Raw genomic sequence first — 22,317 nt, forward strand, 5'->3', positions numbered from 1 at the left:
GACATCTCACCATCATTTACAAGTGGGACTCAAATCCATCTTATCAAGGAACTGGAACCCTCTCTGCTCACCTCCAGAGGATTTTTTTTTTTCAGATTCCTGCAAACATTGACCCAGGGGCCTTCCAGGGCAGAGAATTCCCAGTCATCTTGGGGCAAGGGAGATAAGTCCTTAGTGGCCTTCCCCTCAGACTGGCAGGCTCTCTCTCATTCTCAGACCCCCTGGGCCAAGGCCTGAGGCTAAGGCCTCACTGGGGCCACTGCAATTAGTTTTCCCTTCCTGATTTCAACACTCAAATTGTTAGCTCTTTCTTTAACATCTTTAAAATTGTCAGTCAGGAGGGAAAGTTTGAGTCAGGAGGTGTGGTTTGAGTCTGTCCCGTATCATCCGTCACACAGAAATAAACAGCAACCAACAAACACAAAAGCAAAACTGACACACAAAAAGACAAACAACAAATCCCTCCTGTCGACCGGAGGCAAACTGAAGGAGGAGGATGTCGGCTTCATGTCAACTGCGGGAGCAACTTGCTTCATCCCCACAGAAAATTCAGATTGGGGAAACTCTAACACCACCGTCCCCGCCCCCCAAAAATTCAGATTCAGGAGAATCCTATCCCTCGCAGGTGGGCCTGGAACGTCTTCCAAGAACCACAGTTGATGACCCAACAGGGCGTCTGCCTAAGTCTTATGTCAACCTTTACAGAATGTACAGATTTCGGGCCCCAGAAACAAATCAAATTGGTGACTAAACAAAACAGATAAAACACACAAAAAGACTCACTGATTGGGGTCCCACTCTCCCAGTTTGGGGATCCTGGGGTCTAGGGGATCCTGGAAGAGCCCCCAGAAATGTTGTGGCCAGATAAGGATCCACAAAGATCACCCAGGAGCCGATTCCTATGTAAGCACACAAGAGTCGTTTATTGCGAGGTGGAGCCTGAACTCACAACTGTCACCATGCAGTGGGTCAGAGTTGAGAGCCCCGACTTCCAGTTTAGCAGGGTTTTTATTGTGGTTACAGCACTGGTAGGGGGTTTCCAACTTAGGGGTTACATGATTGGTTAATATTTAGTGAATGAATCTTGTAACAATCTTATTGGCTAGTGTGTGTGGGCTAAGCGTTTAAGCAGCAAACTATGTTAACTATGCTATCTTAAGAAACATCTGGAGCTTTAGGTACCTTCCCGTTACCCGTTGATGGCTATTGCTAGGGGAGTTAGAGGCAGAACATTATTGGGACATTTTGCAGTTTTTTCCATGAACCTGAGTTCTTACTCTCGGTAAAAGTCTTTACTTTTGGTAAAGAGCTTCACAATGGAGTCTAAGACCAGAATGGCTGTACTTTGGCTAAGGCCTCTTACATGCATATGCCAGGCTCCTTTGCCCTTTGTCTTTCGTTGTGTTTGGACAATGGAAGAAATAAATGAGAAATCCTCCACTGAGAGAACTCAGGTGTAGGGATTAATCCTTTATCAAGACCCCAAGTGTGTCAACTGTACTCTTTTTAACTACCAACTTTTGCTTGTCTTGTAACTACCTCCCCTGACTTGTCACTTCAGATTTAATAGTTCTCGAATTTTCTCTATTTTAAACTTTTGGGAATCTTATCACCCCTCAACTATATTTGTGTCCCCTCAACTATATTTGTGTACCTTCAATAGTCAACGTGTGATTGTCATTTATGTGCTAGTTGAGCGTGCCACAATCCCAGTGAGGAGGACTACTTTGTTGTCACATGGTAGATATATGGAATAAGTAAGTGAACAAGATTTAGGTTTAAGTCCTGGTTCCATCTTTTTCTCTGGCTATGCAAGCTTTGTTTTAGTCATTATTATAAGATACAAATAAAGATTCTCACCTCAAGGAATATGAGAATTAAAGAGATAAAAGAAGATAGTAGTAGAGAGTGCTTTGCTCACTTTATAAAATGATACATATGTTAATTTTATTCATTCAGAATCTTGGTACTACACAATTCTCAAATATTATTTGCTCTAGAAAACGGAGGCAAATAGACAAAAACACTTCATTTCCTCAAGTGTGTAACAATAAATGTTAAATTAAAAAAATGAAATCCTTAACTAAAGTTTCTGTATGGATTCTTTGGGATTCTCAGAGTGATTTATATAACATAAGTAGTAAAATATTGAAAATATACAAATGGATTTATGCCTTTCTTCTTACTAAATAAATGTAGAATTCTACTTAGATATGTTGTATGGACCCATTTTTATAATTTTTAAGTAGATCGTGTGATCTTCATAATTTTGAAAAAAAATCTTTATGGTATGAGTAATATGTAGGCAATGATTTTCATGAAACCTAAACCCTTCCTTTAGCCAAAGCAGTGATTCTCTTTGCTATCTGGAGGATAGACGACATTGTAGAAATGTTTTTATTTCAAGCATTATTAGAATTATTACCTAGCATCGCTAGGTGGTACTTAGCCCTTTAAATTCTACTTATCATTCATGGCAAGAAAGTTGTGGTTTGGGGAATGTGGTTATGCAGCCTATGTTTACTGTGATGCTTTCTGAGCACATGGTTCCCAGGTGACCAATTCTGATGAAAGTGGGTTATATCATTTCTGCTTAGAGGTAGGTTTCTTTGCTTGTTTTTAGCAAGAACAAATCTCATGATCTGGTGGAACAACAAAAAGGTGCAAAATATGAAGAATCTCATGAATATTTGGAGAATAAGGAGTAGTAAACATATGGTACTATGTGCTCAACCACATTCTTTGTGTTAAAATCAAAAGTTGTCCAAAAAGAAATGTGTTCTTTACCAGATATGTAACTATAACTCCTCTTACATCAACTGTATAACAATGTTTTTTTAATCAAAATCATTCAACACCTGTGTGCCAATGACTCACATCTATAATCCAAGCTACTCAAAAGGCTGAGATGTGAGGACCACAGTTCAAAACCAGCCCAGTCAAGAAAGTTTGTATAACTTTGATCTCTAATTTACTTTAAAAAAAAACCAAAAACTGGAAGTGTTGCTGTGTGACTCAAGTTACAGAGTGCTACCCTTGAACAAGAAAGCTCAAGGATTGTACTGAGGTTCTGAATTCGAGCTTCAGGATTGTGCATGTGCACATGCACAAACAAACACACACAGTAATAATAATAATAATAATAATAATATAATAATGAAAGGATCCATCACATCCTTCTCAGAGGACCACTCGGTGGTAGGCAGGCACAGGAGAAAGATTATTACAAGGTTTATTAGGGGAGCCATATTTCCCCCAGAGAGGGAGTACATGGCACCCTCCACTATCTAGATAGCAGCAGGATCTTGGAGTAGCAAATGAGATAGATGGGAGCTCAGGTAGGTCTGGGCAAAGAGAGGGAGGAGCCAGCTATAGGGTGTGAACTCCAGGGCTGGGAGGAGCTCAAGTCTGGGTGGAGCTGAGGACCAAAGGTGGGCCTAATGCTTATATTCCTTGCTCTGTTGTTTAATAAAAATAGGGGTACCAGGCTAGAGGTTATGGGCAGAAGTCATTTCTTCTGGAGCTAACTTCCTGCTCTAAAGGGGAGAAGTAGTCAGTGTCCCTGCTTGGTTGCTCTGCTGGGTACCATCCAACAAGCATCTGCTTGACAGTGGTTGGTAAAGGTCCTCATTTTCCCATGACAATAGTTATCTAAAATGCAAGACCCAATTAATAAAATACAAAAATTGTTGCTAAAGCAAAAATTACTGTTAGCAGCCCAAGAGAGGAATAAGCCATGGAGGGACTGATTCCCAGAAGGGGCTATCAAAGACCTGAAATTGCCTTTTCTGTCTCGAATTGGAGACATTGCATGGTACCTGACTCCCGGCATCCTGGAATAAGACTTCTCCTGCTTTAGGATCACAGTAACCTGAGGAGAAGGTGACTGACATATTTAAAGGTGCCAGGGCCAACGGGTGTCATGGGCCCTTTTAGCAACAAGGAATCCTTGGAGCTGGAGTCTTTAGGATCTGGGTCTGTGCTGAGCAAGGCAGGGCAGTGTAAGTGATGTCTCCCATTGCCTGTAGGAACAAGATGGCCTTGACTTGTTCCTAGGTGGTATCCTGGGCAGAAGATGTTATCTAGTTGAAAGAGACTTTTGGAAAGATCAGGCAAACAGCTGACAAGGTGTCAAGGTCAATTAACATGAATGACATAGGAGAACACACATTGGCCTGGGCCAGAAAAGTTCCATTTGGAGAATAAGCCCAGTTGCAGCTCATTACAGGAGAGGAGGAATAACTGGACTCAGGGCAGAAAGGCAGAAAGGGGGTGTCTATGGTCTTTAGGGTAACTGGGTAGGGAGAGCATAATGGACTGGTAGGGGGTACCAGTCAGAGGCTACTATAAATACAAATAGCAGGTAACAAAGGTAAGACTGTAACTTTCTGTCCAGTTAGAAGGTAGACAGGTGGCTGGGAAGGTGGCTCAGTGGTAGAGCACTTGTCTTGCATGCTCGAGGCCCTGGGTTCGATTCCTCAGCACCACATAAGAAAAAAAAGCCAGAAGTGGCATTGTGGCTCATGAGGTAGAGCACTAGCCTTGAGCTGAAGAGCTGAGGGATAGCACCCAGGCCCAGAGTTCAGGCCCCACGACCGGACCCAAAAAAAAAAAAAAAAAAAAAAAGAAGGTAGACAGGTATGGACATTAGGTGGGCAAGCAACTATTTCTCTTGATCTCCCAGCTCTTATTAATTTTGAAAGAGCAAGTGTAAAATGACTCCATTTAGGATGTCATCTCCTCTTACTCCTCTCCATGGTTTCCATTGCAGTGATAGCTTGTCCCAGTTGGCATTTACCAGGTTTGGACTCAAGGCCTGGGCACTGTCCCTGAGCACTTCTGCTCAAAGCTAGTGTTCTACCACTTAGAGTCACAATCCCACTTTAAGCCTTTGGCTGGATACTTAGAAGTGAGAGTCTTGAGAGCCTAGTTTCTTGCTGATTAGCTGGGAGATGGAGTTTAAGAGGAATTCTTTGTGCTTTGAACTGTGGTAAAAGGAGTCTTTGTCCCCAAAGCCCTTTTTATTTCCAATTAAAGCAACAAGATCATTGAGATAGAGGTTACCTATAACTTACTAACAATTACTTGCAAAAGTTTTTTTAACAAATGTACAGAACTTTTCTTGGGCTGTGTTTTTCTTACTATGGGATAATGTATAGAATAGTATAATTCACTGACAGTTAAGTACGTTGAGAAAAGTTGCCTACTCTTTTAAATGAAGATAAAGTACATTTAAAGTACAGAAAATGATGTTTCAATCAAGATTTGCAGAGGGAAGATTACATACTCTTTCCTAGTAATTCACCCTGAAATTGAACAAATTGAAGATATTTCTCAGATAAATTTATAATGTTTTCCTTTGGTTTAATCTCAGAGTCAATGAACCACGGTTGCTCTCCATTTTTGCCTAGAACATTTTTTTTCATCTTAATTTCATTTAATCTTAAGTATCAAGTTACTCAGTTGCTCTTAGTGTTTTCCTCTCCTGATGAATATTCCAGGTTCTTTCAACATTTTCTTCCAGACTTAAGTCTTCTTGCTTTAGTTGTCTCTGTGACTATTTGCTATAATGAAGATTTTGGGAAATGCAGTTAGAGTCAGTTGGGTGCTATATTGCATCCCAAGTTTATTATAATAGTCATATCGACATAATTTACAGACAAACAGGCCTATGTAAAGACCTGGACTATTCATTTGGGAACTTCAGTTTGCACTAGATCTCAATACCTTCTCCAAAACTAGATCAAATTTATTACTATGTAAATGTTTTGGGGGTTTTTGCTTTTGTTTTCCCATCTTTGGGACTGTCAGTTGTATGACCTTGAGAAAGTGATTGAAAAGTGTCCGTCTAAGAGCAGAAACAGAAACCTCATGGGAAAGTAAATCTTCACATGAGTGTCAGCTGAAGTTTGGATTGTGAGGGAATTCAGATCATTTGGATAAGCTCTTGATGAACAGATAATGTTTTGGAGAATCATTTGAACTAAGACTGAACTCCCAAATATGCATGGTTCAGCTATCACTGGGTATCCAGGAGGCTAATGCATCTAACTGTCCTAATTTCAAAGAATATCTTGTTGCAACAGATTCAAATCATTGTAGTTTTGACTGTGAACTTCAAGCTACACACTGGAAAGCTGTTCAGTAGATTGTATCCTATTTCAAAGCCATCTTTGCAGTTGGGGTATTGCCCATCTTAGAGTTTGCTATCTCTCTATTCCTTCCCTGAGAGTTGAACTCATTATTGTGGGAAACATCCTAGCTATTAATTGATTTTAAAGCCAGAACAATTGAGGGAAAATAGAAACCTGACAGCATCTGGTTCTCAAAGCATTTAGAGTAGATTTTTCAAGTTTTCCAGATGTACAACTCAATGGAATTCAAAACTTAGATGGAATTTCAAATATTTTACAACTGGTTGACATCTAAAAGTGTCAGAGGTGCTCGTATGAACATCTGAGAAAACAAAAAATGCACCAGGCACTGGATTTATAAGCTATATAAGTGCATATTCTATATTCTTAAGAATAGTTCAGGTGATTTTAAGCAAGATCATATAATTTTTTCCTGTGTTCTATTATTTTAATGTGTTATTAGGATAACTGTATTATTTATATCGCACAATAATGTGAGACAAAGATTATATTATTAATTTTCTTTTTTTTATTTTTTCTTCAATTATATATTCATTACCTCTAAGTAGTTATATAAAGGAGTCACCATTCCACAAATCAGTTTGTAAGTACAATATATCCTGATTGATATCATTAGTTTTCTTGTAATGAATTTAATCTGAATTCCATATATGTCACATATATCATATATACGACATATTATACATATTTTATATAAATATATTTTATAAACATGCATATATGTATATATGTAGTGCCAGACCTGGGCTTGAACTCACAGTCAAGACACTATCTCTGAGTGTTTTTGAGTGATTTTGTTTAAGGCTACCCCTGTACCACTTGAGTTACAGTTCCACTTCCAGCTTTTTCAGTAGTTAATTGGAGATAAGAATATCAAACTACAATCCTCAAATCTCATCCTCCTGAGTAGCTAGGATTACAGGCATGAGCCACTTGTACTTGGCTTTAACAATATGTTTCATTAGAAAACAATTTAAAAATTGTATACATATCCAGCAATATAAAAATTGAACAAATATATGAGTTTAACAAATTTCTGAAGGATAGTTATCAATGTAAAAATACATATTTGTAAGAAATTATTACATAAAAATATTAAGGGGCTAGGAAGGTGCTCAGCAGTAGAGTGCTTGTCTCACATGCATGAGGTCCTGGGTTCGATTCCTCAGCACCACATAAACAGAAAAGGCCAGAAGTGGCGCTGTGGCTCAAGTGGTAGAGCACTAGCCTTGAGCTGAAGAGCTCAGGGACAGCACCCAGGCCAAGAGTTCAAGCCCTATGAACAACAACAAAAAAAAAAAAAAAGAAAGAAAGAAAAGAAAATTCATGTTTTTTTTTTAAAAAAAAACAAAAACAAATTAGCACTCTTTTAGCAGAAAAAGGTGGAAGTGGTGCTGTGGCTCAAGTGGTAGAGCCCTAACCCTGAGCTGAAGAGCTGAGGGTCAGCGCCCAGGACAAGAGTTCAGGCCCCACAACCAACCCTGCCCCCCCAAAAAAAAGATTCCGTGACAAAAACAATGTAATAGGAAAATAATTGTTTATTACTTGTCACTAAAAATTTTTGTCATTGCCACTGTTGTTTAATATTTATATTCATAATTAGAATAAATGTTATGCCTTGAGTTTAGCAATAATACAATTTTTTTATAGTCCACATTCCCAGAGCACTTTTTCAGGACTCTTAGCTAAGAGAAGCAAGTCATGTGACTTTTGGAGACCATAAAGTCATTTTTATTTATTTATTTAAAAAAATTTTTTTTATTGTGAAAATAGTGTCCAGAGGGGTTACAGTTACATGAGCAGGGTAATGAGTACATTTCTTATCAGTATTGTTGCCTCCTCCTTTGTTTTTCCCCTTCCCACCCATTTCCACAACTACACTCCTCCCTCCCCCTAAATTGTAAAGTTCATTTTTCTACATAGCATCTTATACATCTCATTGTTGCAATGGCTCAACTTGTATTCCTATTTAAACAATTTGTTTTTTCCCTTCCCCTCCCCAAATTATACCAACATCAAATACAGTGAAAACAGGGGTTACACCATAGGGGAGGGACATACAAAGCAACAGATGAAATGGTAACCCACAGTAATTCTTCAAGGTCAACATCAAGTAGAGACAGAAGCCTTCAGTCAGCCCATTTCTCCTATATCTCATCACCAAATTTCATAGATAAGTTTCTTACTTTCTGCCCATTCAAGACTTTTGTAATTACTTCATCCTTTAGTTTTCTCTCCTTCCTGCAATTTGGGCATCTGAAGAGCTCAATTTACATTATTTTTGTAATCATATAATAATTCAATAGACAAATTGCTCCTAATATAATCTAAACATTGTACTCAACATGTCTACCAAATGATTTAGAGCAGTGACTCTCAAATTTTACCAGGCACCAAAGTTACCTGGACAGTTTGTCAAAATGCAAAATGTTGTCTTCACAGTTTTCATTGCTTTAAGAAATTATTGCCAATTATTACTCAGTGCTAAATAATCCCAACATGTTACCTTATATCACCAAGGTAGGGCTTTGGGGTTGTATTCCTTCAGTAGGACCCAGGGGAGAATTAATTTTCTTCATTTTCATTTTCTAGCTTATGTCCTTCACATCATTCTAAGCTGTGTTTCTGTCACACCACCTCTCCTTCTGTTCATCTGTATCCCTCTTAATTAGGATCTTTTCAATTACATTGGATCAGTGCAAATAACCTAGGGAAATCTTCCCATTTTAAGATCCTTAATTGAATCACTTCTGCAAAAATCCCTTCACCATGTAAGGTTAGCAAACTTAGAAGTTTAGGGGATTAGAACTTGGACATCCTTGTAGAGCCATTGTCTGATGCATCCAGGTGTTTCATAATCTTTATCTTAATTTCGTACAAGTGAAATAGCTATTTTAACAATTTGATATAACGTTATTAAATCATACAGGAAAAAGTTCCTTTTTTAAATTTTATTTTTATTAGTATAAATGAAATCTTGTGGTGATATTTACGTACATGCATATTGTTTACCTTGATCAAATTCATCCCTATTTTTTCTTTCTGAACACCCTCTCATCTCCTTTCAAAGAATTTTGGTAGGTTCCATTATCTATTCATGCATATCTATCTACCTATCTATCATCTATCAATCAATTTTTTCTATAATATTCACCTCTTTTGCCCTCTTTCCTCTTCCCCCCACCTACTTGTTCCCTCCTTGTAGTAGTCTCCCTTTTAGAATTTCATGATATTATTGTTTATATTCAGATCTAAGTTCCGGATATGAGTAAACAAATGTGACGTTTGTCTTTCTGCGCTTGGCTTACCTCAAGAAAAGCATGTTTGTTTGTTTTTTGTTGATACATACTTTCCTAGAAAATGAACTATTATTGCAAATGGATTAGGAAGTAAATATTAGAATGTCATCTCATGCTTTCATGCACACCACTCTGTCATAATAAATTTTGGTGAAGGATTTTACGCACTGATAACATAGTACAATATAACCTAATTTTAGATACTATAAAAATAGTTTGCTTTAATGATCTATCCTTATGTGGCCTCATCTATTTACCATTATTCCACGAGCCCTCATGTCATTGTTCTCAGATTTCTGTTAGTAATTATTCTATTCTCACATAGCTGTCCATTATCTGATGGGAACAGGCATCATAACTCCTCATTGGAACATGAAGAGAACATTTGCATGCCAGCCAATATAAAAAGCTCAAGGTGTTTTATATTCTTTGAAAGAATATAGTCCAGGCACCGTAAAATTATTAGCAGAAGTTGGGAATCTGCTTTGATAGATGTATTTCTGGTATTTCTATGGGAACAAGATTATCAGTGAAAAGCATCCAGGCTTGACTATACTTAAGAAGTTATATATTCTGCATCAGTATTGGAAAGGCTGGACCTGCGTGAGTGTGCTTCATAGTTAAAGTGACATTGTCAGAAGCGAAAGGCTCAGGTCAATGAAAGAACAGATAAATTCCATTTTTTTCTTCTAAAACTCTTTCCTTTTCTTCTGTAATTGGGAGTGACTTCTGCTTATAACCTTCATCAGACTTTCTGTCCTTCTCTTCCTCTTTCATTGTGAGTCTGGAAGGTCCAGGTGGCCTGCTTCAGAATGTCTCAGCAAACACTCTACTGAGTGTAGTCTGTTATGTTTTCAATAACTGAAATCTCTTACACACAGTTTGTATGAGTAAACAACTCTTTTATATGCCTAATACTGACTTCTCTGGTTTCATAGAGTCCCTACAATATAAGAAACATCATTAGCATTCTACTTTGAGGAATCTGAAATGAAGTGTCCCAGGTTGACATGTTAGTAAGCATTTATTCTTCTATCAATATTGTGTATTTTTCTACATTTAAAATGTGAATGATTAAGTATTTTAACCAGACTTTGTAATACTGGATTATGACAAATGTCTTCAAAGACAAAATAAATCCACATTTCTAGCCAATACAAAGAAAAGTGAGTAAAATGCTCAAATAAACATGTAAGATAATGTCCAGAAGAACCATCTCAGATGAGAAAATTCACAAAAGATAATTTTAGCAACAACTGGATGAGAGGAATGCAGTGTGTGCATGTGTATATGTGTGTATGTGGGTTTAGGTGTGAGGGGGGCAGATTAAGGGAGCAGAGTTTATATGCAAGAGACAAGTCAGAAATCAAAAATACCTTTTATCTTCTATATAAATTTATCTGATTTGGGGAGAGACAGAGGAAGCACAGAAATAATGGGACTAAGTATCAACCAATTCAACAGTGATACTCACTAGACACTATGTTAGAAATGAACTATACAATTTGGAGTGAGAGAAGTCAAGAGGGGGAAAACTGGGAGAAAATAAGGAAAGGGGATGACATTGTTCAAAAAGAAATGTACTCATTTCCTGACTTATGTAACTGTAACCCCTCTGTACATCACCTTTACTATGAAATTTAAATTAAGATGGCGGGGGCGGGGAGGTCAGGTTAGTTGCAAAAGCAATGGTAAGGACAGAAAATCCTAAAACACTAAAGAGTGCTATTCAAATTTCCTACTTCTACTCAATAGTCCATTGACAGTAAACCTTGTGCTCCTTTTCCAGTGTCTTTCTTCCCATTACTTCATAAGATTGCTCCAAACATTTTGCACTTATCAATGACATTAAATGAAACACATATATGCATGCAAGTGAGGGCTCACATGCACATATGTTTCTGAGTTATATAAGGCTATTCTAAAATCTTATAGACGTTTCTGTCAATTTTAAATGTATCGTAAACTAAAAACAGCATCTAGAAGACAGGGTGCCATCTTAGTTTTGTAGTGGTTGATGGAATTTCCATTCATGGTGAGTGAGTTCTTTGCCCTCTGTGAAGCCTGTGGATGCAAAGATAAGAAGGATTCATGTAAAATAAATATGGTCAGCTGTGGACAAAATCAGCATACTCATCTAATATGTTAACATGATTTTGTTCTCCATTGGTTCTAGTGTTTGTTTCTCATTCTGAAATAGTAAGTAAAATATTTCTTTGCACAGATTTGTGAATTCTTTCTCAAAATTATACCAGATATCCTCTGAAAGGATTGTGTACTTATTGAAAATGCAGTTTGGATTTATTTTTTGTTTTTTATTTATTTTATTTTTTTATTTTATTTATTTATTTTTTTTAGTCCAGTCGTGGGGCCTGAACTCTGGGCCTGGGCGCTGTCCCTCAGCTCTTCAGCTCAAGGCTAGCGCTCTACCACTTGAGCCACAGCACCACTTCCGGCTTTTTTCTTTTTGCTTATGTGGTGCTGAGGAATTGAACCCAGGGCCTCAGGCATGCAAGGCAAGTGCTCTACCACTGAGCCACCTTCCCAGCCCTATTTTTTATTTTTTATTTTTGTCAGTCATGGGGCTTGAACTCTGGGCCTGGATGCTGTCCCTGTGCTCTTCCACTCAAGGCAAGCACTCTACTGCTTGAGCCACAATGCTACTTCCAGTTTTCTGGTGGTTTATTGGAGATAAGAGTCTCATGGACTTTTCTGCCTGGGCTGGTTTTGAACAGTGATCCTCAAATCTCAGCCTTCTGAGTAGCTAGGGTTATAGGCTTGAGCCACCAGCACCTGGCTTTGTTTTTGCTTTGTAATCTCTAGTAGGTTAGTATTGATGATTTGTGTGGTTTTCAAAAGGCATTGCATGGCCGTTTAGCATTGTTATGGCATCACCTAAGAAGGTTGCTAGAAAGACTCACTATTTTCCATCATTTCAGACTTTGCCAAGAAGAACTTGTCTTTGAAAGAGATGTATAAATTAGAATAGCAATATAAAGAAATTGAATTAAAGAAACATTCTTCCAGTTTCTCTTGGAGGAAACACATACATGTACACACACATACACACACACACACACACACACACACACACACACACGCATGGGAAATGATTACACTTGTGATCACAGTAGCAAGAGAAAGGTATGGGAGCTGGGTACCCATGACCCTCACTTGTAATTCTAGCTACTTAGGAAACTGAAATGTATAAAATTACAGTTCAAAGCCAGCTCCGGCAGAAAATGCCTTAAGATTCTTATCTCCAATTAACCAGCAAAATGCCAGATGTGTATGGCTCAAGAAGTAGAGTGCATGCTGGGTGCAGGTGGCTCATGTCTGTAATCCTAGCTACTCAGGAGGTTGAGATCTGAGGATCACAGTTCAAAGCCAGTCCAGGCAGAAAAGTCCATGAAACTCTTATCTCCAATAAACCACCAGAAAACCAGAAATTGCACTGTGGCTGAAGTGTTAGAGCACTAGCCTTGAGTTGAAGAGCTGAAGGACAGTGCCCAGGCCCAGAGTTCAAGCCCCAGGACAGACAAAATAACAACAACAAAAAAAGTAGAGCACCAGCTCGCAGGAAAAAAAAAAATTAAGCAAGAGCTTAAGGCCCTGCATTCAAGCCCCAGTACCAGCACACACACACGCACACAAAAAAGATTTAGCATGTTATACATTGAAAGCAAGAGAATATCTCAATAAATGAGAAGCCAATATATAATATACATTTATAAATATATTTATATATAAATGCTATATATTAAACCTAATATAAACATATCATAGAATGTAATATATAAAATGCCTGGCACATTAGTTCTCCTTTTTGATGAACAATCCACTGAAAGTTCCTCTTTCCTCAAAAGCCTTGCTGGAAAATTGCAATATTGGCAAAAGTTTCCAAAGGAATATTCTTGAGGCAGCTTACTTAGACTACCGTCCAAAAACAACAGAGAGATAGGTTTGTGCTGGGCCTGAATGCAGGTAGCTACCTCAATTAATCCATTGTCTCACCTCCAGGTCTTCTGTAAGAGGACCTCAGGAGAGGGCTGCAACTCAGAACTCACTCCTGAACATTCATTTTAATAGAGTTCACAGAAAGGTAAAGAGCCTCGAAATCATTAGCAGAGCTTGGGAGGTGACAAAGCTGGGCAAATGAGCTCAATGCCTGTACTGTACCTAGGAACCCCAGGCCCATGTCTTCAGTACTATGGGGTTTTCAGAAGTGTTTCCCATATGAGGAACATGGGGGAAAAAAATCCCTCCATTTTTTATAGAATGTTCAGGCTTATCAGATAACAGTATAGACTAGACAAGTGGACCTGGTTTCAGTTTCATAGATGGTCTGAGCATAAAATAATTTTTGTAACTGTTAACAGGAATTAGGGAAAGCTATTTTCAACCTGATCTCATCTTGTTAAGAATGTTCTTCTAGCAAGCCAAAGGTGAAGTGGATAGGCCAAAGATTCAGAGAAATCATGGAAGGTTTCCATTCTCAATCTACAGAAGTGAATTGACTTCTAATTTTTCTACCTAGAATAAACTTTGTTTTTCTAATGAAGATTTATCTTAATATCCATGTGTGCCTATGGCACCTTCCTTCTTTCCTTCCTTTCTTACTTCCTCTTTCTCTCTCACTCTTTCTCTACTGCCTTTCTTTCTTTTTTCTTTCTTCCCTTCTCTCTCTCTCTCTCTCTCTCTCTCTCTCTCTCTCTTGCTAGGACTGAGAGTTGAACTCAAGGCTTTGCACTCGTGCTTAACTTTCTTGCTCATGACTGGCATGCTACAACTTGAACCATGGCTCCAGTCCAGCGTTTTGCTGTTTAACTGGAGATGGAGTCTTGCAGACTTTCCATCCATTCTGGCTTTGATCTGTGATCCCTCAGATCTTAGCCTTCTGAGTAACTAGAATGAACCACTAGCACTCAGTTTTTATGAGATCTTGGCTGTGCAAATTCAGCTTCAGAAATAAGGATCTAAAAGAAACATGTTATACAATTGTAAGTCCTAGCTTTTTGAGATAAGAGAAATTAGCCGTCCCAATGACAGAAGTCAAGTCTAAGTTAGAAAAGTAAGTTGGTGCTTTGACCAGAAATAGTTTTCCAAAGATAATTGCATTTCATAGTCCTACAGAGTGAATTGGATAGTCCTCTTATTGAAAGGTTGGATTCTGTTTTCTCTGCTGAATACACAACTTGTGACATTTACCAAAATGAAATCATGTGACTTCATACTACTTTACAGAGGGTGAGACAGCTTCTGGTTTTTGTTTTGCTTTGATTTGCTTTTGTCAGTCCTGAGGCTTAAACTCAGGGTCTGGGGTATTGTCCCTGAGCTCTTTTTGCTCAAGGCTAGCACTCTATCATTTGAGCCACAGCACCACTTCCAGATTTTTCTGTTCATGTGGTACTAAGGAATTGAGCTCAGGGCTTCATGCATGCTAGGCAAGCACCGTACCACTAAGCCACATTCCCACTCTAACTGATTCTTTCTCTGCACCTGTTTTTCAAACACAGCCCACAGATGAGAGAACCCAAGAAGACCTATGAAGAATACTTGTACAAGTGTTCCAGCAATCACCCTACTTGAGAGCTAAACACCATCATTAGCCACCAGAATGATGAGTAAATAAGTCAACAGGTTGGCACCAATGAATTACGCCTGTAATTCTAGCTACTTAGGAGGCTGAGGACAGGAATATTCTGCTTTAAGGCCAATCAGAACAGAAAAGAATACAAGACTCCTTCCCATTTCATAGCTCAACACAGTAACAAGACCCCTTGTGTCAAGCTAGATGGAATGCTGAGATTTGGAAAAATCACAGCTTCAGGCAAGCCAAGATAGAAAAGTCTGGGAAACCCTATCTCCATGTAAAGAAGCTGGACATGGTGCCATGCACCTGTGATCCCAGAAAAGATGGGAACCCTAAGGTAGGTAGATCATGGCTCAGGTACATGGCTCAGGTAAGAAGTAAGACCCTATCTAAAAACTAATCAGCACAAAACAAAGCTGGAGGGATGACTTAAATGAGAGTATATGCCTAAGAAGCAGAAGATTTGAAGTTCAAATCCCAGTGCTTCCTCAAAAAGTCTACAGATGAAGCCTGGCACTGGTGGCTCATGCCAGTAATCCTAGCTACTCAGGAGGCTGAGATCTGAGGATCTCGATTCAAAGCCAGCTGGGGCAGGAACAGCCCCAGAGACTCTTACCTCCAATGAACCACCAGAAAACCAGAAATGGCTCTGTGGTTCAAGTGGTAGAGTGCTAGGCTTGAGCTGAAGAGCTGAGGGACAACACACAGGCCAGAGCTCAAGACCCTTGACCAACAACAACAACAAAAAAGTCTATAGATGATGTAAGCTTTCTGCCATCAAGATCTCATGAAATAGAAACACAATATTTTTGTTGTGCTTTTAAAATTCCTCAATCACAGAATCTTGTGATGTATCATGCTATAAACTTAACTAGATCTATTTATATATGCGTGCGCGCGCGCGCACACACACACACACACACACATTCAATTACCTTGTATAAAATTTTCATTTACCTTATGGCATATTACAATTTGCAGAAAAGAGAGTTTTATCAAAGATTGTACATTGCCCTATGCCTCTCATTTATTTTTTCATTGTATGGTGTGATCAGATAATATGGTCAGGACAATGTCATTGGCCACAAATCTTAGGGTATATTTCATCCTCAGCATGTGTTAGCTCTCATTAGATTGATAATGTACCCCCAAGTAGAAGTCACAGATGTATTTATAAATCAAGATGAGCTCGCTCACTTTATCACAGATTCTTCACAGGGCCGGGCTTACTCTCTGAATGCAAGCTGCATGGCACAGACCCAGGTTAAGGGGTGGGCTGAGCGCTGACAGAGCACAGCTTGCTCATGACAATGACTGCCAGACAGACCATCGGGATTTCTTCACTGCATGATGTCCACATGTTAAACACAGGTCCAAGTTTTCAAATGATTGGAAGGAGATGTTATAAAACATAACATGTTGTGGGGGTTATTTTTACTTATATTTTGTACCATATGGACAAGCGTAGACATTTTTCTGGTGTAACTTGCTCTTTGACATGTGGAAGAATAGCAGCAAGCTCACTGTACCCTCTCTGGAGATCGAAGAGTGAAGATGTGTGGGCAAAAATCAAAAGACTATATTGGGCATCAAGGAGTTGAGAAACAACTCTCAGCGTCTTTTCTCTGTGTTAATGCAAAGTTCCAAGAAGCAGATGTAGGAGAAGGATGCAGAAAGGGTTAGCATGTCTTGATGGAAACAATGGTGTTAGTTATTGGATTAATTGCTACTAAATTCTCTCCACCTCAAATGATGTTTGGGTTGTTCTGGCTCATGTTAGAGAGGGGCAGGTTTCATACATGCACCAGGAAGGATTGTAAGGGAAAAACATGAGCAGAGAGACTTAATGAAAAAAAGCACCATATTTATAAATAAGATATAAAAAATCATGGCACATCTAAAACATGAAAGGAATCTCATAAGTTAAAGGGAGAGAATTTGCTCCAGCTTAACTATTCCCAAGGGTGGTGCTGATATTTTCTTGACCACCTTAGTATCCATCCTGGTGTTCATCAAGACTCACTCTTCGATTTCAGGTACCTACAATTAGTTTAGCTCTCTAAAATCATTATGTTCCAAAGAGAATGCTTGCACATTATTTAGCAAACTTTCAGAGCAGAGCCAAATGCTTTCACTGAAATATTCTTATGTCCCCTAAAGGATATCTTCGCTGGACAGGTTACATATAACTTCTTATTTTATTATCTGTGAGGAAATCTATTTGACTTCAGGTTGCATTTCCACATAGACAGAAAGTCTTCAAGAAGAAGTGTGTGATTGCCTCTAGATAATGACTATTCCCCCATCTTCTAAATAACCATCTGAGAATGTAGTCTGAAGCACTGTCAGCATTAGCTAGAACTAACTAGGTAGGCATGGAGCCCGCCCCCTGTCCTATTTCAATAATTCTGGAGAGTAGAATGAGCTGCCTTATCAAATTATCCAGGAAATTCTAGTTCATGCTAAAGTGTGGGCTCCCTTATACTCAGGCTATGACTTTACATAACCCTCATAAACTGGGTTTATGGAGAGGGCTAGTACATGCATCAGTGAAATTTAATTTGTTTTAATTCATACTTAGTATGTATGTAATGTTTACAATCAAGAAGATATGAGCTATTTATTTATCATTTATTTATTTATTTTTGTCTGTCATGGGTCCTGAACTCTGGGCCTGGGTGCTGTTCTTCGGTATTTCAGCTCAAGGCTAACACTCTTGAGCCACAGCGCCACTTATAGCTTTTTCTGCTTATGTAGTGCTGAGGAATCAAACCCACGGCCTCATGCATGCGAGGCAAGTACTCTACCACTGAGCCACCTTCCGAGCCCCAGAGATTTTTTAAATGTTTATTAAAAGTTCTATCTATCTATCTATCTATCTATCTATCTATCTATCTATCTATCTATCTATCTATCCATCCATCCATAGCCAGGCACTGGTGGCTCATGCCTATAATCCTAGCTACTCAGGAGGCAGAGATTTGAAAATCATGGTTCAAAGCCAGCCTGGGCAGGAAAGTCCATGAGACTCTTATCTCCAATTATCAGATTATTCAATTACCAGAAAACCAGAAGTAGATCTATTGCTCAAAGTTGGTAGAGTGCTAGACTTGAGCAAAAGAGCTCAGGGAAAGTGCCCAAGCTCTGAATGCCCAGGTCCACAACTGCCAAAAAAAAAAAAAAAGATTTATATTCTTCCTGGGTGTAGTGTTCTTGAATCCAGGATTTTGATGCCAGTCTAGTCAACATAGCAAAAATTCATTTTTCCTGGGGCTGGGAAGGTGTCTCAGTGGTAGAGCACTTGCCTTGCATGCATGAGGCCCTGGGTTCGATTCCTCAGCACCACATAAGCAAAAAAGAAAAAAGCTGGAAGTGGCATTGTGGCTCAAGAGGTAGAGCACTAGCCTTGAGCTGAAGAGCTGAGGGACAGCACCCAGGCCCAGAGTTCAGGCCCCACGACCGGACCCCCCCCACCAAAAAAAAAAGAATTCATTTTTCCTAAGCCTTCTTATGACTCTAAAATATGTAAGAAATGACTCTTGAGCCATTAGCTTGAAATAATGAAACAGTTCAAATCATCAACGCTACTATCTATAATTCAGTCTCTTAGATATCACAAAAGTAAAGTAAGCTGAACTTCCCACTATAGTCTGTTTTAAATTGCAATTATAAAGCTAATCTGCCAAATATTCTAATAGACTAGAAGTTGCCATCTCCTGTTAGAGATAGATACATGCAGATATAATAACTCTATTTAAAAATGCATAATTTATATTCTTATTAGGGAGTGTATTCATTTTCTCTGTCACTTCTCTCTTCTACTTCTTTACACATGTTTATGATCTATCCTATTAAAATAAAATAGTATGGGCACCTTCTTCTAGAATCCTGTTTGAAGATCTCTGTTGCTATATATTCTATCTCTGTTATTTTAAATCCTAGAAACAATTTATTAAGAATTATTTGGGTTCTAGATATCATTGCCTTACCTAAGGCTTCAAATATTAAATTCATATTATTCTTTAAATAGTAAACTCAATTGCAAAGCTCATTCAATCATTCAAAATTTTCATTCATAAACCTTCAATTAACCAAGCTTATTATAGTGAATATCCTCAACAATTTGATTTACTATCCTTAAACATTTTTCAATATTAGGTATTTCTAAAATATATTTAGTTGTATTAAGAACATCTAGTATGTATCAGGACAGACTTGCCAACCTAAAATTCTTTGATGTTCTGACATGACTCTTTGGAAACTACCCACTCAAACTTATAAATATGATGTTAGGTACCCGTAAGCATTCAGTTATTACCTACAAACAATTCAAATGAACTTTTGAATTTAAAAAATCACAGTTCTGAGATCAATTATTTGTTGCAGATTGTAACCATCAAGTTACTCTGCCAAATTTACTCTATAGTTTCTCTTAAAATTACAAATTCCTGTATTAAAAAAATACCAAAATATAATAAGAAATCTTAATGTTAAGGGTACCATTTATTTCACTTTATTGTTATTTTACCCTGAATCCTCCTACTAATTGTAAAGCAAGGCACTCAAATGAATAAGGAGTACTATTTTACTATTTCTGTACATGTTGCATCAAACATTGGTACAATGAGATATTGGTTAATTGATGAGAGATTCCAGACCAAGAAATAGAACTCAGAACCACACATTTTCAGCATGAATCAACAAGAGCCATGAGTGAACACACTGTTCTCTTTCTTCTGGTAAATTTTCTGTTGTTGATGGTCTTTTGGGGGTATCAAATCAAGCTTTGCTGTATGGAGTGCTTTGAACCAATGTCTCTCTGAACATCACCTCCCTTCCTGTCTCTTACCTTTTATTCCATCAAATGCAGAGAAGAGCTTGCTCAGAGGTTTCCTACGTTTTCTAAAGACATATCCTTCCCAAAAGGACATAAACCCCTCATGGCAATGTTGTCTACTAGAGAAGTGATACTATGCAGGCAAGCACCTATTCTTTTGATGGGCTCCTCAGAGACAAACTTTATTACCTGGGAAACCTTGTCTGAACAAGGCAACATCTATTTTGTCTCCTCATTTTCCCATAACTTGTCACCAGTTCTGTTCCAAGCACCTATTCTTTCAGTAGCTCAGTATACTGGATATTACCCAGTTGTTTGATTCTCATGCTTCTTAGAACTTCAGTGTGTAAGCAAGTGATAAAATGGTTTTAATCCTATTACTATCAGCTATTGGGTTGTTTCACAGACTTAGTAATTGAATTTCAGAGGTAAAATAGGAAGTTTTCTCTCTCTTATATTTGTGGCCATCTATCCAGGAAATCAAATCATTCACTGGAACATAATGGAATTTGACCAACCAAAATGTGAGCTTTTTTATGGGGAAGTAGCTCATTTTCCTACCATGTACAAGCAATATATACAGAGAGAGAGAGAGAGAGAAACAGAGAGAGACAGAGAGACAGAGAGACAGAAACAGAGAGAGACAGAGAGACAGAGACAGAGAGAACAAGAGAAGGAGAAGGGACAGGAGGGGGAAAAAGGGAAAGGGAAAGGGAAAGAGGAAAAAAGAACAGCTTTCTACCATTAGTCTTCTGGAGCTCTACCTACAGAGTCTAGTCAACTAAGGTAAGATTCTTTATTTCCCCCCTAAATTTGAATTAACAAGAAACCCCTAAATTTGAATTAACAAGAAACATTTGTATGGACAAGTTTTTGAGTATATCAGTCTGGTATTTTTATATTAGGCTCTCTTGTTTTTTGATCTCTTTCATCATAGAAAGGATTGGCATTTTTCTTTGTTTTGTCTATGATGTGTCTTAAAGAGGAAAAAAAATCATCAAAGAGAGCACAATCTCATATGTTAGACCTGGTAAGCCTGTTTCTTGGGGTGAGATTTTTCATGGTTCTCTTTAGAATGATATCTGTTTAGACTAACTTTGCTGTTGGTGCACAAGTTAAAAAGAAAAAGAGAGAGAGAGAGAAAGATGTTTTATGTCCTGAGTGCTTGGCTTCATAGCCAATAGGATCTCTCTTTTTCTGACTTCTGGGAGGGAACAAATGTTTTCTTGTGTGTGGCAACCAATCAAAGACTCTGGGAACCTGCAACACCAATTGGTAAGCACCATTCTCCCTGACTGATCCCACCTCTCAAGGGAGTTTGTGTTAATAAGAGTTCCCAGGCCATAAGGGGCCTAGTTAGTGCTAGTAAATTCCCACTCCACTATTTCCTGCCACCTGTCATAGATAAGAGGACCTATGGCTTACATACCCCACAATTTTTCTGAGGGACTGAAACTACCATAGGTAAACATATATACTACTAGCCTTAACAGTCTTTGGCAACCAAAGACCTCTTCTTTCTTTGTACTGGGAAGTCATTTGGGGAAATTTTGGATGTTGCATTATGCTTACCCATTTCAGGGACACTTTTTGTGCATGGTTATGATTTATTTTGAGCCTAGGAAGTTACCTCCTGGTATTTCTGTAAAAAGGCTTATTGGTTTAAGCTACTGTTAAAATAAATATGCCCTTAAAGTTCTTAGTTATCACTTAACAGGTAATGAATTCTTTAAATCAGAATGATTTTACTCTTTGAAGAAACAGAGACAGAAGCAGAGAGCAGGAAAGAGAGATCTGGAGAGACAAAGAGAGATGGTATGGCTGTGAGAGAAACAACTGTCTTGCCAGTACTTATGCGAAGAGTCAGTTGATATGAGAATAGGATATGAGAATAGGAGGATTATAATGATATGCCTTAGGAATACCTTTAGCAAGATTAAGAAGCAGAAATCAGGTTAGAGCAAAGGTAAAAATCTTCTAAGTGCATCATAAATTGTTCCTAAAAGAAAAAAAAACTTCTCCAAGTCTAGCTCTAGATTCCTTAAGGTCAGGGAGGAAATTTCCATAAAAATTCTTTTGAGCTGGGTGCTGGTGGCTCACACCTGTCATCCTAACTATTCAGGAGGCTGAGATCTGAGGATCACAGTTCAAAGCCAGCCAGGGCAGGAAAATCTGTGAGACTCTTAACCACCAGAAAACTGGAAGTGGCACTGTGGCTCAAATGGTGGAGCATTAGCCTTGAGCTGAAGAGCACAGGGCCAGTGCCCAGGCCCAGAGTTCAAGACTCACAATGGACCAAAAAAAATTATTTTTTAAATAATGACTCGGTTTAGGATATATATTTGTTAATGATTCTCTTCTCTGTATAGGTTTTCTCTCTCCTTCTCTCTTTCTTTCTCTCTTTCTCTTCCTTTCTCTCTCTCATATGTACTT

Source organism: Dipodomys spectabilis, unplaced genomic scaffold (assembly GCF_019054845.1).
Source record: "Dipodomys spectabilis isolate Male_0828 unplaced genomic scaffold, ASM1905484v1 ptg000175l, whole genome shotgun sequence".
Classification (NCBI taxonomy): domain Eukaryota; kingdom Metazoa; phylum Chordata; class Mammalia; order Rodentia; family Heteromyidae; genus Dipodomys; species Dipodomys spectabilis.